This window comes from Ranitomeya imitator, chromosome 1 (genome assembly GCF_032444005.1).
Source record: "Ranitomeya imitator isolate aRanImi1 chromosome 1, aRanImi1.pri, whole genome shotgun sequence".
Lineage (NCBI taxonomy): Eukaryota > Metazoa > Chordata > Amphibia > Anura > Dendrobatidae > Ranitomeya > Ranitomeya imitator.
In genome coordinates, this window is record NC_091282.1 from 715,461,270 (window position 1) to 715,481,477 (window position 20,208).

At 40.9% G+C, this 20,208-nt stretch overlaps 1 protein-coding gene across 1 annotated transcript in view; it reads right to left on the reverse strand.

Moving 5' to 3' along the window:
* RYR3 (ryanodine receptor 3) overlaps positions 1-20,208 on the reverse strand; it is an 886,248-nt gene that overhangs the window by 701,860 nt on the left and 164,180 nt on the right. The window lies entirely within an intron of this gene.

A 20,208-nucleotide genomic window follows, 5' to 3' on the forward strand; every position in this document is an offset into this window, starting at 1 on the left:
CTGGATTATCTCAATGAGAATAACTGTTTAACTCCATATCAGCATGGGTTTATGAGAAATCGCTCCTGTCAAACCAATCTAATCAGTTTTTATGAAGAGGTAAGCTATAGGCTGGACCACGGTGAGTCATTGGACGTGGTATATCTCGATTTTTCCAAAGCGTTTGATACCGTGCCGCACAAGAGGTTGGTACACAAAATGAGAATGCTTGGTCTGGGGGAAAATGTGTTTAAATGGGTTAGTAACTGGCTTAGTGATAGAAAGCAGAGGGTGGTTATAAATGGTATAGTCTCTAACTGGGTCGCTGTGACCAGTGGGGTACCGCAGGGGTCAGTATTGGGACCTGTTCTCTTCAACATATTCATTAATGATCTGGTAGAAGGTTTACACAGTAAAATATCGATATTTGCAGATGATACAAAACTATGTAAAGCAGTTAATACAAGAGAAGATAGTATTCTGCTACAGATGGATCTGGATAAGTTGGAAACTTGGGCTGAAAGGTGGCAGATGAGGTTTAACAATGATAAATGTAAGGTTATACACATGGGAAGAGGGAATCAATATCACCATTACACACTGAACGGGAAACCACTGGGTAAATCTGACAGGGAGAAGGACTTGGGGATCCTAGTTAATGATAAACTTACCTGGAGCAGCCAGTGCCAGGCAGCAGCTGCCAAGGCAAACAGGATCATGGGGTGCATTAAAAGAGGTCTGGATACACATGATGAGAGCATTATACTGCCTCTGTACAAATCCCTAGTTAGACCGCACATGGAGTACTGTGTCCAGTTTTGGGCACCGGTGCTCAGGAAGGATATAATGGAACTAGAGAGAGTACAAAGGAGGGCAACAAAATTAATAAAGGGGATGGGAGAACTACAATACCCAGATAGATTAGCGAAATTAGGATTATTTAGTCTAGAAAAAAGACGACTGAGGGGCGATCTAATAACCATGTATAAGTATATAAGGGGACAATACAAATATCTCGCTGAGGATCTGTTTATACCAAGGAAGGTGACGGGCACAAGGGGGCATTCTTTGCGTCTGGAGGAGAGAAGGTTTTTCCACCAACATAGAAGAGGATTCTTTACTGTTAGGGCAGTGAGAATCTGGAATTGCTTGCCTGAGGAGGTGGTGATGGCGAACTCAGTCGAGGGGTTCAAGAGAGGCCTGGATGTCTTCCTGGAGCAGAACAATATTGTATCATACAATTATTAGGTTCTGTAGAAGGACGTAGATCTGGGTATTTATTTATTATGATGGAATATAGGCTGAACTGGATGGACAAATGTATTTTTTCGGCCTTACTATGTTACTATGTTACTATGTTAACAGTGGAATACATATAAAGTACTATAGAAGAAAATGCAGTGCACAGGAAAGCAGCAGGAGATGACAGATCATTATTCCACAGGTCTTTACACGGGTTACGCAACCCCCCTCCTCCCCCCCCCCGAGAAGGTGGGCACATTCCCCACTAATATAATTATATTTTCACCTTACATTGGGTTTATTTCACTAGGGGATGTAACTATGCAAAAAAAAGTGACAAATCTTTAATATCAAAATGTTTTCATTTTTAGTGACTCCTGTTTGGGAGTGAATGACTCTGAAGAGTCAACTTATGTCCGAATGAGGTTGGAGCTACAATGAAGGCTCTGACCAGTCAAAGTCTGATTAGCTTTGCATTGTGTGTGAGGACGCAATCAGCTGCTAAATCCTGTATTCTGAGATCACTGGAAAATCTCGTGAATATTACTCAGGAGCCATTTTGTTAAATTAAAAAAACAACAACAAAACTTAAAGTAACTCTCCGACTAACATTTATATTGTTTAAATTTGCATGTATGGGGATGTAATGTAGTATGAGTGTGTTAATATACTCACCTACTGCTGTTCTTTCTCTGGTGTCCAGCACCTTTCTTCTGCTCTCCTGAATGACGTCACCACTTTTCAGACTATTATTATTATTTATTATTATAGCGCCCTTTATTCCATGGAGCTTTACATGTGAGGAGGGGTATGCATAATAAAACAAGTACAATAATCTTGAACAATACAAGTCACAACTGGTACAGGAGGAGAGAGGACCCTGCCCGCGAAGGCTCACAATCTACAAGGGATGGGTGAGAGCTGGTCGTGCAGCGGTTTGGTCAATCGGTGGTTACTGCAGGTTGTAGGCTTGTCGGAAGAGGTGGGTCTTCAGGTTCTTTTTGAAGTTTTCGATGGTAGGCGAGAGTCTGATATGTTGTGGTAGAGAGTTCCAGAGTAGGGGAGATGCACAAGAGAAATCTTGTATGCGATTGTGGGAAGAGGCGATAAGAGGGGAGTAGAGAAGGAGATCTTGTGAGGATCGGAGGTTGCGTGCAGGAAAGTACTGGGAGACGAGGTCACAGATGTATGGAGGAGACAGGTTGTGGATGGCTTTGTATGTCATGGTTAGGCTTTTGTACTGGAGTCTCTGGGTGATGGGGAGCCAGTGCAGGGATTGGCAGAGGGGAGAGGCCGCGGAATAGCGTGGGGACAGGCAGAGTTTAGAATAGATTGGAAGGGTGCAAGAGTGTTAGAGGGGAGGCCACAGAGCAGCAGGTTACAGTAGTCGAGGCGGGAGATGATAAGGGCATGGACTAGGGTTTTTGCAGATTCGTGGTTGAGGAATGAATGGATCTGTGAAATATTTTTGAGTTGGAGGCGGCAGGAAGTGGACAAGGTTTGAATATGTGGTTTGAAGGAAAGATCAGTGTCAAGGATTACCCCAAGACAGCGGGCTTGTGGGACTGGGGAGAGTGGGCAGCCGTTTACTGTAATGGATAGGTTTGTTGGGGAGGTCATGTGAGATGGGGGAAAGATGATGAATTCTGTTTTGTCCATGTTAAGTTTTAGAAATCTAGCGGAGAAGAAACATGAAATAGTGGACAGACATTGAGGGATTCTGGTTAGTAGGGTGGTGATATCTGGTCCAGAGATGTAGATCTGTGTGTCATCAGTATAGAGGTGATACTGAAAGCCGTGAGATTCTATGAGCTGTCCCAGGCCAAAGGTGTAAATGGAGAAGAGCAGGGGCACTAGAACTGAACCTTGCGGGACTCCGACAGATAGGGGGCGAGGTGAGGAGGTGGTGTGTGAGTGGGAGACGCTGAATGTCCGGTCAGTTAGACTATCCCAGAATGCTGCGCTCTATGTGACCCTGGAGTGACTTTTAGGCTGTGTGCACACATTGCAGATTTTTCTCATTTTTTTTCACATTTTTTCGCAATAAAAACGCAATAAAAATCGCATACATTATGCATCCCATCATTTAGAATGCATTCCGCAATTTTTGTGCACATGATGCATTTTTTCCGCAAATGAATTTTTTGCGGATTACCCACTATATTATTGCATTGGAAACCTCCAGAAAAATCTGCAAAACAAAGCACCAAAAATGCAAGAAAAACGCGCAAAAAACGCATGCGGATTTCTTGCAGAAAATGTCCTGTTTTGCTCAGGAAATTTCTGCAAGAAATCCTGAACATGTGCACATAGCCTTACAATATAAATCTATGGAGCATCAGAACGAGGCTCTATAGGCTCTCACTGTAACAGCGACTTCAGGCTCACACAGAGTGTAGGACGGGCCAGCAGGTCTTATTTCCAGTGATGTCACTGAGAAGAGCAGAAGATAGTTGCTGGACACCGGAGAGAGCAGCGGTAGGCGAATATATTAACACACTCATACTACATTACACCCATATACACACAGAATAAAAATGTTAGTGGGAGTGCTTTTTTAAAAGACAGATCTAGGACTACTATATTAAAGACATGTCCAAAGGGCTCGCTCACACCATGACCATTTCCTGACCAAGTGTGATCTCACATCATTGGATTGCACTCGAACCAATGTGATTTGATGGGGCTGCATATATGACTAATTTTTTCCTTGGATCGAGCTGTCCAAAGAAAAAAAATTGGATGACATTTGAGTACAGTCCGATATTCGAGCACTGACACAATGGAGAAAATGTGTAAATTTTCTCCATTTCTCTTCACAGTGTGCTCTGATTCTCTCATCCAAGAAAATCGGATCACACCTTGCTCACACTCTGATCTAACTCTAATCATTTGCATAATTGGCCAGATTCTCTAGGATGATTGAATATACCAGGAACACATGGGCTACTTGCACAGTGAACAAGTCTGTATGATCATGTTCACACACCACCAAGAAACCTGAAGACACAAAAGAGAATAGTGAAACCAAAAACACTCAGTTTGAAAAAATGTTGCAGTAATCCGCAAGTGCTAGTAAGCACTAAGCTGCTCTACCAATAAAATAAATACATCAGATAGGGATTGCATACATTAGTTAGGACTGCTCTGATAAGGGTATACCGTGAAGATTGGTAGAGCAGCTTAGTATACATTTTTTGCAAAAAACGTATCAACCAAATACCCTGTTTTTTACATCTTTTACTAGCACTTGCGGATTACTGCAACATTTTTTCAAACTGAGTGTTTTTGGTTTTACTATTCTCTTTTGTGTCTTCTGATTGAATATACCACTGTCTAACCCTATCCTTAGGTGTAGTCATGAATAACAGACTTGAAAACAATAATACTAAAGCAGAAACCATAACAACACAGGTCATCAAATCAAAGCCATAACCCAAAGGGTATAATAGGCGCTGTTCAAGGACACTCCATAAATACTAAGCAGGACAACAAAAAAAGGAGAAATAGTCCTATAAAAATTATAACAAATTGTATTAAAGATACACATACAAGAACAGGTCTATAGTTTAAATATTCTTATATATGAGAATGAGATGAAATGAAAGGCTCAGTGGGAACAGAAAAAAAACCAACACATCCATATAACTAGTAAAGTGGATATGGGAAGTAAACCCTGGACATGGTACTAGTATAGATAAATGCCAAACATAAAGTGCCAGTGCTAATGCATTTCTTAGGACTTAATATTACTTGGGAGGATGGAAATCTATTAGAATAAATTGAAATTGTAAAGTACAAACCTTATACTAGTAGTAAAACACAAATCCCCACCAGAAAGTCCATGCCTATTTAAAAAAATATTCTATCACATCAGTCCAGGTTCTCACCCATAATGTCCCACTCGGAAGGGTCAGTCATCCAGCCCCAACGCACGTTTCGCGTGGGCTTCCTTGGTGGGCTGGTGGGGATCTGTGTTTTACTACTAGAATAAGGTTTGTCCTTTACAATTTCAATTTATTCTAGTTGATTTCCATCCTCCCCAGTAATATTAATTCCTATGAAATGCAATAGCACTGGCACTTTATGTTTGGCATTTAACTAAACTATTAACATGTCCAGGGTTTACTTCTCATATCTATTTACTAGTATCCTTTCACCCTTGCTGATCTGGTGAACAACATATAGCACACAATTTGAATTAATGGTGTCCTATATTTTTGCTTGTTATACATTACTACAAGTAAGTAGTGCAGCCGTCTCATTGTGGCTTTCTCGACTCTGCTTCAGATTCTTTACATTCTGCTGCTTCCTTAATTCTGGGAGTGTGTGCACATTCCTGACTGACACTTAATCAGATGTCCAAAATAGACACATCAATATCTGCTGTCATGTGTTAGTGGGACAGACAAGCCGAATGTTCTAACAGTAGTCTTTATATGTTGACAAGCTTCATAATATAAATTGTGGACATTGTAAAATATACATTACTATAATTATGAGAAGAGCATGTGTCAGGGGACATCACCATGGCAGCCACACCTGAAATTGTAAGAAGATGGAAATGTTGCCCACATTTCCCCTGAGGTAGAGGTTTTGCTAGGTTTTGGGTGTGCGCTAATTTCCCTCCTTCACCTACTTTGGTTTTACCACATCCTCCACTCCTCAATGTTTACCTCTGTTGTTTGTGTGAGTATATTTGCATGATTTGTATTTATTAGTCTGGCTTGTGTATTACGGTACACTACTACTTCCCTCTTCCTTGGGTAGGGAAGGGTACAGACTGAGGGCAGATTCAGGAGCTAAGGCAAGGTACATGGCCCCAGCATCTTCACCATCAGAAGTAATCCTGGGAACAGGGTGAGCTAGGGCACCCCTAGCGTTAGGTACATGGGGTCTCTGGACACCCAACAATAGAGGCGTGACAGGCAGTTTGAGACATTCAAGACCTAGAAGAGCCTCTAGGTAACCATGTATTTCAAACATGTGTGTGAGGAATAATCATAGAGCTGAAATTCCTTTCCGCTTGATCTGGCAATTGAGGGAAATCCTGAAATCCTGGAGCAGTGGGCAGCAACTGTTATGAAAGGTAATTCAGTACCACAATGGACATAGAGGTCAGCGCACATACAGTGACCTGGCAATAACCCAAAAAACAAGAATGAGCTCTGAGACGTGGGAACCTTGTTGACCGCAATCCCTAATCCTCTCCAACCACACTAAAGGCAGCCGTGGATTGCGCCTAACGCTCCCTATGCAACTCGGCACGGCCTGAGAAACTAGCTAGCCTGAAGATAGAAAATAAGCCTACCTTGCCTCAGAGAAATACCCCAAAGGAAAAGGCAGCCCCCACATATAATGACTGTGAGTTAAGATGAAAAGACAAACGTAGAGATGAAATAGATTTAGCAAAGTGAGGCCCAACTTTCTGAACAGAGCGAGGATAGGAAAGGTAACTTTGCGGTCAACACAAAACCCTACAAAAACCACGCAAAGGGGGCAAAAAGACCCTCCGTACCGAACTAACGGCACGGAGGTACACCCTCTGCGTCCCAGAGCTTCCAGCAAGCAGAAAAAAACAAATTGACAAGCTGGACAGAAAAAAAAACAGCAAACAAATAGCAAAGAGGAACTTAGCTATGCAGAGCAGAAGGCCACAGGAACGATCCAGGAGGAAACAGGTCCAATACTAGAACATAGACTGGAGGCCAGGATCAAAGCACTAGGTGGAGTTAAATAGAGCAGCACCTAACAACTTCACCACATCACCTGAGGAAGGAAACTCAGAAGCCGCAGTACCACTTTCCTCCACCAACGGAAGCTCACAGAGAGAACCAGCCGAAGTACCACTTGTGACCACAGGAGGGAGCTCTGCCACAGAATTCACAACAAGCAACTAACAGAATGATTTTTAACAGTGAAAAATGCAAGGTACTACATCTGGGCAATAAAAATGAAAAAAGCACATACAGAATGGGAGGAATAGGGCTAAGCAACAGCACATGTGAAAAAGACTTGCGTACACTAACAGATCACAGACTGAACATGAGTCAACAGTGTGATGCAGCAGAAAAAAGGCGAATACAATTATGGGATGTATTAACAGAAGCATACAGTCTAGATCATTATTGTCCTCTACTACTCCTCTTTGGTCAGACCTCATCTGGAATACTGTGTCCAGTTTTGGGCAAATTTTAAAAAAGACATCAACAAACTGGAGCAAGTTCAGGGAAGAGTGACCAGAATGGTGACCAGTCTGCAAACCATGTCCTATGAGGAACGTTTACAGGATTTGGGAATGTTTAGCTTGCAAAAAAGAAGACAGAGGAGACTTAATAGTGGTTTACAAATATCTCAAGGGCTGTCACATTGTAAAAGGATCATCTTTTTTTCTCATTTGCACAAGGAAAGACTAGAAGCAATGGGTTGAAACTGAATGGGAGGAGACACAGATTAGATATTAGGAAAAACTTCTTGACAGAGTGATCAATGAGTGGAACAGGCTGCCCAGAGAGGTAGTGGTGAGTTCTCCTTCAATGGAAGTCTTCAAACAGACACTGGACAGACATCTTTTTTTGGGATGATTTATTGAATCCTGCTTTGAGCAGGGAGTTGGACTAGATGACCCAGGAGGTCCCTTCCAACTCTACCATTCTATGATTCTAGAATCTAGAATCAGGTTTTGACAGTGCAAATAACTATAACCTTCGGCACAATATATGTTTAAGAGATAAATAAGTATTTTTCAAGTTAGTTTATTAATACAGGCGACCAGAGGAATAGTAACCAACATTTCGGCTGCTTTGTCTTTATCAAGGTTTATCTACAGTATGTACAGTCAAAGAATTACATATTGAGAAAATATAACAAAAACATCATTGGAAATTACAAACCTGTGAACATAAGCTAATCGTGATAAAATTAAAAAAAATATCAATGCTCTTTAAACAAATAATAATTATCATTTATATACATTATGATATGCACAGATCTATACATGTACATTTCATATGACTGTCGCCTCACTCCAGAAGGAGAACCTCTGAAATATTAAGAAGATTGCTATAAAAGGGAACATGTCAGCAGGATTGTGCACAGTAACCTACATACAGTGTCAGGTCGGCACCGTTATACTGATTTAAATGATTGGTTAATGAAATCTGTGTTGTGGTTGTTTTTTAATCTTTATTTTCAGTTTTGAGTTAATGATATGCCCGTGCTCTGGGCGGCCTGTTGGGAAGGGGGGGTCTTCATGTGGTGCTCTGATTAGGTATCCATCAGTATGACTTCTGACGAACACTGATGCCTCACTGACCTGAACCATATATTACATAATGAATATTACATATCTTACATATTACATAATGGAAAAAAAAGTCACTTTCTGCTGTTTGAAAAATGGCCCCGGCCACGCCTGCGCAGTAGCAGCAATTGGCGATCCGATAGCTGCTACTGTAAGGCGGCACCATCTTGCTAGAGATTAAAAAAAATTGCCTCCTCCAATATTATTTTATTTTTTTTGCTCTAGCAAGATGAGGCCAACGACACCTGCGCAGTAGCAGCTATCAGGTCGCCGATAGCTGCTACTGCGCAGGAGCGGCTGGGGCCATTTTCAAACTGATTTTTTTATTTATGAATGTATGGATACCATCACACTTAGTTTACATTCACATTTTTGTAATTTCCAATGATGTTTTTCTTATGATATTTTCTCATTGCATATCGATAATTCTTTGATTGTAGATATTATTATTATTATTATTATTATTATTATTATTATTATTATTATTATTATTATATCACTTTGATAAAGGCAAAACAGCCAAAACATTGGTTACTATTCCACTAGTCTCCTGTATTAATAAACTCATTTGCAAAATAATAATTTTTCTTTTGTACATATATTGTGCCAAAGGTTATAGTTATTTGAATATTTACATTTTTCCTTCTGAGCACCGAACATTTTGGACATGCGAGCCCTCTTTTTTTCGATTTTCTACAATAGAGGTTTTGACAGTCAGTCACAGCAGTGACCTTCAAAATTTAGCTCAAGCCTACACAATATAGTTGATATAACCACACACATGTATCATAACAGTGCCCATACAACATTGATTGCCACTGCAGAAAATTACTACTCAGAAAAAGGTCTACATCACGGGAGACATTTTTCTATATTAACAGAATAACAGTGATGTGGACCATAGGTGTAACTAACAGGAACCACATCATGGGTGTAACTGCCAGCAAGAAAAACAGCTGCTATGGACCATTATAACTAAGGAAAGCCAAATACAATCATAGTTAAAGGGGTGTTTACCCCTGATGTTATTTTATAATATTTTATATTTGTAAAATATAAAAAAAGAGGTAGACAATATCTTTAAAGTGCAATTAGTGATGGGATCATGGAATGTGAAATGAAAGGGGTTGTCTCATCTTGACAAATGGATAAAACTGCAAAGTAGTGGTAAAAAACAAGCATTGTTGCAATTTACGTCTTAATAAAATTGCAAAATCCATAAAGACATCTCCAGAGAGAGGACATATCACCCTCATATTGGACATATGGGATTAATTATAACTGGGGAAGTGAGAAGCAGTTGACTTGAAGTAGGACCCCCTGCCATGAAAAGGTAATTACAACAAGGTATCTGATGAGAACCAGCCAACAAGTCTGTGATTAGTGTAATTAGTGGCAGGGAAGTACAGGTGCATCCTCTGTTAAAAGGAATTATCCCAGACTCTCGGGAGCCAGTTGTCAGTGATAAATATTGAGGTATGCATCTTTGCGATATTTATGGGAGATATATTTTTGGCGTTGTAGCGAAGGGACGAACATAAAACATGCACTCACAACACCATAAGACTGGCTTAACAGCTCCAACTTTATATCGGCAGATGGATGATGCTATCCATGCCATGTTTCATCTCCAAAAAGGTAAAATCGTGATAGGAAACATTACAATAGTTCCCACCTGGGACCTCCAGGGTTGAAGATATCCTAAAAGATGGGAGATGTAATTATCTTCTAAAAGACCTAGCACATACCATGACCAGCCCCATATAAGGTCACCAAAGGGGAGGTATGTGGGCGTAACCATAATCTAATACAAAAAAAGAGTTTGTGTTTTTTGGTCTTTTTCAGTTCTGGAAGATACAATACCCTGTCGGTTGCGCTATGGAGTGCTTCTCTTCGCTAAACTCTGAGTATTTAAGTAACACATGTTTAGTACTTTTTCATTATCCTTTTTATTTCATGTGATTGTTTTAACCAAATTGTTTTGTTCACATTTTGCATCATCTTTGTACATTTTTTTTTATTAACGCTGCCTATCTTTCCGCATTAAATATATAATGTTTAATAACTCTGTTCCTCTTGCTCTTTAAACTGAACCCCTAAAGCCAAGCAGGCATCCAATCACCCAGTATAAATGTTTGGAGGTGGCAGCAAATAGTTCCTTTGGTTATTGTGTACATCACATTGAAAACACTATCCCCACCATCAGACATGGTGGTAGCAACATCATGCTGCAGGGATGCTTTTCTTCAGCAGGGACATACCGTAGAAGCTGGTAAGAATGGATGGAGCTCAATATAGGGCAATCCTGGAGGAAAACTTGTTAGAGGCTGCAAAATACCTGAGAAGGGGAATTACGTACACCTTACAGCAGGACAATGACCCTAACCATACTGCAGGAGCTACAATGGAATGGTTTAAATCAAAGTATATTCATGTGGTTGAATGGCTCGGTCACAGTCTAGACCTAAATCCATTGAGAATCTGTGGCAAGACTTGAAAATTGTTGTTCACAGATGCCTCCATCCAATCTCACTGAACTAGAGCTAGTTGCAAAGAAGAATGGGTAAAAATTTCATCCTCAAAAGATTTGCAGCAGTAATTGAAGCAAAATGTGGTCCTATTTTTAAAACAATTAGAAAAGCATGCATAATTTCCTTGACACTTCACAAATACTCGCTACTTTGTGTTGGAATATCACATAAAATCCTAAGAAAATACATATAAGTTTGTGGGTGAAATGTGATAAATGTAGAAAAGCTCATTGTGTATGAATACTTTTTCGAAGGCATTGTATGCTATATATTCTTCATACATTATTCATGCACAAAGCTGTAGATCATTAATCCACTATATCAAGTGATTACTACCTCATGGTGATTCACCTTTATAAAGTTGTCATTTTATTATGCACGATGAAGAAACCAGAACGAGATCTAAATGATAAAACGCTGTTTTTTAAAAACCTGGTCTCTGCATGTCAGTGCCCATTCTAAAACCACATTTTCCCTTTATAAACTCATTTATTTGGTTGAGCCTTATCCTGGCTGAGAAGGATCAGCATTCTGCATTATTTATTCATACGCTCTTCTCAGGGTTGTGTCTGGCATTTGCACAACTCCCCCCCAGTTACCACTTTTGATTTTACATGTTAAATTACGTTTGTTTACGCTTTATTTTCTGGAATTTGTTTTAGGCTAGGTTCCCATTGCGTTAATGGGAACGCGCTAACGGACAGCGTTGCACGGCGAAATTAACGCCGTGCAACGCGTCCGTTAGCGCGCCCATTCACGGCAATGGGAACACGCAGCACTAGCGCGTGCCATGTTCGGCACGCGCTAGCGACGCGCCGGTGTTTTGTGGCACGCCGCGGATGCTGCTTGCAGCGTCCGAGGCGTGCCCGCGGTCCGTTCCCCGCTTTCGCAGATCGGGGATCTGCGAGAGCGGGGACGTTACCGCGACCCCGGAACGCGGCCCCGGTAAAAACATTGCGTTAGCGCAATCTGCTAGCGCTAGCGCTAAACAGATTGCACTAACGCAATGTGACCCTAGCCTTAGGGCTTTTCTGAACCTGGGGTTCTGAGAATTAGAACAGTCAGAACTTTAGGTTTCGGGGCTAAAGCAAAATCAGTAACAAGGTTCTCACGTACCATTTGTCATTTAATATACTGATGTAATGCCTTCTAATATGACAAAGGGATCTCTGGACCCTTAGATAGCAGGATACAATTGTGACTACTAACTCTGATCACATAGAGCAACTGCAATGATAATTAGCTCTGATTAAAAAATTTTTTTTTACAAAATGCCTAATTAGCTCTTTATTTTGGTTACATATGAAGTAATACACTATAAATAATTGTGCCTGTCATCATCACACTAATGATTCTATAATGGATGGTCGCTTTCCGTGTGCCGTATACTTTGTTACATATTTGGGAATCTAAACGGGGACACGGTAGATTAGGTTAACAGAATGGCGTTGCAGTGCCAGCAGTAAGGGCACGTCTTGCCTGCAGACATACCTAACATGACAGCAGCTGGACGTGATACTGCAGTGCCTCGGAATTGTACAGCTAGGAGGTATTATGTGTGGCACATTAACTCTTATATTCGCTATGCCAGAAAAGGTGTTATATTGTAAAGCTCCTGGGCTATAGCGTTTTCGTGATGCCGCCATGTGTTTAATGATTCAGTCGAATTGAATAATCAGTGTAACTACTGTACCTGCCGAAAATGTAATTCATAGCTGTTTTCTTCCCCTGCAACTTATGCATTATTCAAAGCACAATCACAGAGATGCAGCAGAAACTGCACAGATTCTTTATTTGACCGAGAAATGTTAACTCGCTTATCTTATTGCCACGGCATGTGAATGAAGCCCCAATGTTGCTTTTTACTATCCTATCAAGCATTGTAATTTTTTGAACTCACAAATGTCCGTAGAGTAAATTAGTGACTGGCACTTCAAACTATTGTTAATCACCATATGCGGACTTACATAAATTAGCCGAGTAAAGAGATCCCGAATAAAGTCAAAAAATCAATTGCTTTATTAATAAAATGTTTGAACAACATATACAAAAACAGGGGCGCCCTAACAAAGGAGGGATGCTTGGCTGCAGCATATAATGATCATTGTAGAAAGCACATGCTAATACCCCATAGGTTTCATATAGCATATATAAAGGTCTATTATCTAATTTAATAAAGACTACCTAAGTGTGCACATAAAGATACAAAAAAGAGATGCATTACCAGAGGTAAAGATGAAGCAATTGCTTGCCTTATGCCGACCACACCGTCCCTCCTCACCCCAACGCACGTTTCGCAATGAGCTTCTTCCGCGGGCGTAATTTTTTGGGCTAACCAAAAGCTTTTGGCAGAAGCATAGCTACCGAGGGGCAGAGTGGGTGGTTGCCTCGGGCCCGACGCTCTGAAGGGACCCACCGGAGCTACGCTATGTAACTGTATCAGCAAGCACCTTGCACCAATACAATTACATTCTGCGGCAGAGCAGGGAGAATCGATCTCCCTCGTCTGCCGCCTGGCCGCTATGGGGCCCCGGAGCAGGAGGGGAGCCCCAATGCCAGCAGTGGGCCCCTCACTCGTCATCGCAGGGTCAGCTGTATCGGCCAGATGCCGATACAGCTGACCGCATAATGAGAGAAGGAGCGTTATGCTCCTTCTCCCACCATCCCCGTCAGCGTCTGACTCTACTGATGCAGACACTGACAGGGGGTCACAATGACGTCAGTACTCAGCACCAGCGGTCCGGAGGTGAGCTGGAGCTCGGAGTACCACGGGAACAAGGAGGGAGTTCATTATACTATACAGGCCTATGGGGAATGCATTATACTATACAGGCCTATGGAGAGTAAATTATACCATACAGGCCTATGGGGAGTGCATTATACTATACAGGCCTATGGGGAGTGCATTATACTATATTGAGGACTATCTGGCACATTATACTATATGGAGGCTATCTAGGGGGCCATCATACATTGTGGGAATTACAGTGAAGGGGTCATCACCGTGTTGGGGCCATCAAACAGTTTGGGGGCTACTAAGGGGTCAGTATACTGTTTGGAGGTGCATTACAGTGAGGAGGCATCATGTTATGTATAAGAGAGCATCATACTGTGTATGGGGGAGCTGTACAGGGGGGAGACTCAGGACATTATTCAATGCTAAGTGGGCACTTATTGTTAGAGGGGAACTCAGGTTACTGTGACTATCAAAGGGGCACACAGGGCACTATTACTTTTTAGGGGGCAAAATGTGGGCACTGTTTTCTAGGGCACTTGTGCTCAGCATTACTATATTCTAGAGGGTTGCTTTAGAATTTAGAAGGCACAGAGAACCACACAGTAGGTGCAGTAATAGGGACACATATGGCAGCAGCGGCTCAGTATTGGGGTATCAGGTGCAGTAATAGCGACACATACGGCAGCAGGGGCTCAGTATTTGAGGTATCAGCAGGATGAGGAGTTTGTGCTGGTTGGGAATAGATGGTGATGGCTGGAATATGAGAAGTGAAATGTGTCTTTGTTGTATTCTCTGCAGCCGAGTCCTGGCTGGAAGTAGTTGTCGTGTCAGTCTGGGCCAGATGGAAAAGACGGGAAAAGTGAACGATTCCATCATAAAGAACATCAGCAGTAAGTCACTATCTATAACTGTGCTGTGATCTCTTATATGTTCTGTAGGACTGGTATCTACCACTGACCATATGGCGGTAATATCCATGTTGGTCTTTGTATAAAGATTATTTTCAGCAGCACTATGAGGCTATGTGCACACGTAAGAAAATGGTCCACTGCGGATTTTTCCGCAGCGGATTTGATAAATCTGCAGGGCAAAGATGCTGCGTTTTTGCTGCAGATTTATTGTGGATTTACCGCGGTTTCACTGCGGTTTTACCACTGCGGTTTTCTATAAGAGCAGCTGTAAAACTGCTGCGGAATCCGCAGAAAGAATTGACATGCTGCGGAATGTAAACCGCTGTGTTTCCGCGCGCTTTTTTCCGCAGCATGTGCATAGTGTTTTTTGTTTCCCATAGGTTTACATTGTAATGTAAACTCATGGGAAACTGCTGCGGATCCGCAGCTGTGGAAAACGCTGCGGATCAGCAGTGTTTTCAGCATCGTGGGCACATACCCTCAGGGTAACCGAGTTGTAATCAAGGTTACCTGGTGAGGTGCCCACTCAGAAGCTTCGCCCCCCCCCCCGAACCAAAACCCTAGCTACGCCTCTGGCTCTTGGCATGTTTGCTTTAACTATCAACCCGCTGTGCCATGGCAGCCAAGAGCCTGCTGAATGCCCACATCTATGGCATCATAGTGGTCGTGTAAAGATATACCATTAATATTTCTATATACTGCAATATTATAGTATTACAGAATGCAGAACGTTTGTTTGCAGGTACAAATCCCCTAAGTTAACTTGCACAAAAATAAACAAATATTAAAAAAAGAGTTAAAAAAAAAAATCTAAAGTTCAACTACAAAGAAATAAAAAAGGCCCCTTTTTCAAAATTAAAATTATTTAAAATCCTACACTTCCCTCCAAAAAAAGGAATAAAAAATGTTCTATGTGCCCAAAAAATGGTCTCAATGAAAATATCAGGTTAGTGAATAAGAAACAGGCCCTCACACAGGTACATAAAATAAATAAAAATAAAAAAGTTATTGGTCTCAGAAAATGTCAATACTACCAATTGTTTTTTTTTTTACTAAGTTCTTACATTTTTAAAGACTAAAATTTAAAATAATATTTTAAGTTTGGTATCACCATATTCATACTGACCTGAAGAATTATGCTATCGGGTCATTTCAACTTCATGATGAATGTTGTAAAAACAAAATTCCCAAAAATAATGCAGGAAATTTATGGGGTTTTATTCACCATTTTTCCCAGTTTAAAAAAAGTTTTCCCAGTTTTTTGGTATATTGTGTGGTAAAACTTGTGTTTTTCAAACTACAACTCATCCTGCACAAAACAAGCAGCTGTCATACAGCTATGTTAACAGAAAAATAAACACATTATGTTTATTTTTTTTTTCTTGCCGATATGAAACATCAAAGCATTTATTCAAATCTGCAACATACCAATTCTTTCTGTCTTACAAAGTAAAACAGCCATGCCAGGCTAAGTTTTGTCAAAACCATGTTGAAAATGTCTGATTAATAATTCCAATAGGTATGTGTCATGGAGTTACTGTGACAGAGTAGTACCAGAAGATCGCAACATCTGATGGCTCATGCCCCGCTGCTGAGAAGTACTTCTCCTGTGTATTAAATGTGTTTGTTTTCTTTCAGCAGGACAGGGGAAAATCGGCCATGTGGAAATCCCTGCATTCAGCTGTGCTTGGTCAGCCACTCCTCTCTCCTATAAAAGCTAGGCCTTCTGGTCAGGTCCTTGCCTGAGTTAGCACTTGCTACATAGATCTGGAGAGCGAGGAGCTGGTGTTTGGAGAGCTGGAAGAGTTTATTGTGCGACTGTTGCTTGGTTTGTACGCTAGGGACATTCCTCATCCTTACCTGCCTTATTCTTCGACCTTCACACCCTGGTGAATACCTCTGTTATTTGTGAGAGTATATTTTGTGTGAGTGGAATTTTCTTTTACCCTTGTCTTTGTTTCCTTGTCTGTCGAGTTGGTGTACTGCGGTACATGGTAGTGCTTCTCTTCCCCGGGTGGGGGAGGGGGACAGACGCAGGACTGCAGCTAGGAGACAGGGCAAGGGTGGAGGCCCCGGCATCCTCACCATCTGAGGTATCCCGGGGAACAGGGTGAGCTAGGGCACCCCCTAGTGCTAGGGCCAGGAATGGTGCCCCTGGTCCCAGTTTGCTTGCCAGTCCAATCGTGACAGTATGTTTGTCACGAAGCCATCACTGCACATCACCAAAAAACACCATACCCACAGGAAGCATGATGGAAGTAGCATTATGTTTCAGGGTGGTTCATTGGCAGCTGGAACTGAGGCTTTAGTCAAGGTCAAAGGAATTATGAACAGTTCCAGACATCTGTCAATTTTGCATTAAAATATCACCTTTCAGTACAACAACCCTAAGCATAGCTCCAAATATTCAAAAGAATCGCTTTAGAAGAAAACTGTTAAGGTTTGGAAATTGCTGAGCCAGAGCCTAAAGATCAATCCAATTGAAAATCGGTGGGTTGACCTGAAGAGGGCGCTGTACACACGGCAACTTAGTGGTTAGCACTGCAGCCTTGCAGCACTGGAGTCCTGGGTTCAAATCCCACCAAGGACAACATCTGCAAGGATTTTTATGTTTTCCTCGTGTTTGCGTGGGTTTCCTCCAGGTACTCCGGTTTTCTCCCACATTCCAAAGACATACTGATGGGGAATTTAGATTCTGAGCCCCATCAGGGACAGCGATGATAATGTGTGCAAAATGTAAAGCACTGCGGAATATGTTAGTGCTATATAAAAATAAAGATTATTATTATGCCCTTGCAATCTGACATATTTGGAGTGTTACAAGGAAGAGTGGGCAAAGATTGCCAGTTCTTGATATTCCATGCTCATGTCCTACATTCAAAGAGGACTTCAACAAAGTATTACTTTAAGGGTGTGCATATTTAAGCAACAACATTATTCTAATTCTTTATTTTTACACCCCAAAATATTTCAGTTTGTTTTTCAATTCAATTTTACAGATTACAGGTGACAATAAAAGGTGGAAGTATTGGATTTTATTTTACATGACAAAAAACAGCCATTTTTAAAGGGGTGTGTAGACTTTTATATCCATTGTATTCAAAGTGTACACAAACCCCTATACTCATGCTTCGCACTGACGAGGGCCAACAGCCCGAAACACCGTGTCTGCGAATTGAGATACTGATTTGGCTTTAATCCTAAGTCATATTGCACGACTCGTTAAAGAGTTGATTGTGACTTGTAGAATCGCTACTTCCAATAGGTGGCGCTATAGAGTTTAAGTCCTCTTTTTCTCAGAAGAGGCAATTTGCATATTTAATTTCCCAGAGGAGCGTTGCATGGCGAATAAGCCTCCTTACCTTGACAAGCCAAAGATGGTATGTCACTCTCCACAAGGAGAAACGATACCCCTTAGACCCCAGTCCAGAGCCTCTCACCTAGCCAAATCAGTTCTCATGCTTCGCACTGACGAGGGCCAACAGCCCGAAACACCGTGTCTGCGAATTGAGATACTGATTTGGCTTTAATCCTAAGTCATATTGCACGACTCGTTAAAGAGTTGATTGTGACTTGTAGGATCGCTACTTCCAATAGGTGGCGCTATAGAGTTTAAGTCCTCTTTTTCTCAGAAGAGGCAATTTGCATATACTAAGATAGAATTTTTAAAATCTGAGATATAAGTGAAAATCTGCAGACATGAAAAGAAAGAGATCCCCAATTCCATTGTATTTTGCATTGATCTCTGCACATGTAGAGAGGCAATCACATGAAGCTGTAAAGTCCCTGATATCTCTGCCCTTGACAATGTCCTTGAAGTTCATTATGCATCATATGAATGGTGTTGTTATTGCTGCGATTCTGTTAATTGAATTCCATTTTCAGGATTTGATCTGTGGGTTTTCATATTTACTATCTACTGAAATAGTAACAGACAAATAGATAAACACATGTGGATTGCAGACCTTGGGTCCCTAAGCATGCCTAGCACTGCATTAAACATGAGTATCTAGAAAAGCTCAACACAACTGTTATATGCAGACATGCAGTCCCCCAAGTTCCATGCCAGAGGCTGTTCCTGTCATTGACATTTGTTCACTTAGCTTCTCGTAGCGTTTACTTACTTTAAATATTAAAGGGACTCGGTTTGAACAGTTATTCTGTGCTGACAAAGTACAGGCATTCGGTGCATCATGGAGTGAAGAGACATTAATATACACCTTCCCACATGCTTGTTTTCCCTTAATCTCCTCCCCCCTCTTCTTTGATTGACAGCTCTGGCTTGATAGAGCCCGACAAAAGATAAATGGAAGACCAGCAGTTGCAAAGGTGTATATAAATGATTGGCTATGTCATGAGCGCCTGTACTTGGTCATAGTCAGTCATTCTGCGCTGGCAGAGTCCCTTTAAATATTGGGTGATCACTAGTGTTGGACTGAAATTCCTTGAGTCGACGAGTGGGCAAAATGATTGCTCTTGTACCCTCATATACTCACCCCGTATGTCCACAGCTGGTTTTCAGAATAAAGCTGGTTACTACCAGTATTTTCAAGGGATAGGCCAAAGTCAAATGAGTCTGTTGTTGTATAGGTAAACAGCCATACAGATGTGTGATTAAACTGTGAACTTGACCAAACCATAGCAAATATTGCCATTTCTGCTGACAGTGGGGGCTTGTTTTTAGCGGGACAAGTTGATGTTTTTATTGGTACCATTTTTGGGCTCATGACATTCTTTGATTGCTTTCTATTCTGATTTTTGAAGGGCAGAATAAACAAAAAACAACAATGTGGGATTTTTTTTTTTTAAATACTGTTCCGCATGTGGCTTTATTTTTTGGGTCAGTACAATTACAGCGATACACCATTTATATATTTTTTTATGTTTTGCCGCTTTTAAACAATTAAAACTATTTTATAGAAAAAAATTATTATTTTTGCATTGCTTTATTCGGAGAGCTAGAACTTTTATTTTTTAGCTGATGGAGCTGTATGACGGCTTGTTTGTTTCCAGGACAAGATGCTATTTTCAGAAACACCATTTTTATTTACATTTGTCTTTTTGATTGCGTTTTATTCAACTTTTTGTTCACCAGTATGATGATAAAGCATTGCTTTTGCCTTTTTATTGTGCTGTTCATTAGGGGTTAACTAGTGGGACAGTTCTATTGGGCGGGTAGTTTCAGATGCGGCGATACCAAATAAGCGTACTTTTGTTTATTTTTCATTATATTTATTTATGGGTACAATGTATATTTTTTGCTATTATTTTGTGATTTTTTTTTTTAAATATATTTTTTCAACATTTTTCACTTTTTTGTTAACATATTCCCACTATGGGACTTCATTTTCTGCAGTCTTATCACAGTTATAAGGCATTGCAATACAGAAGCATTGCTATACCCTATACCCTGTCAGCCCTACGGACAGAAGTTAGTTAGAAAGAAAAAAATTTAAAACTTCATATTTATTAGGATCAGCGTTAAAAACTGGGGAAAATTAAAAT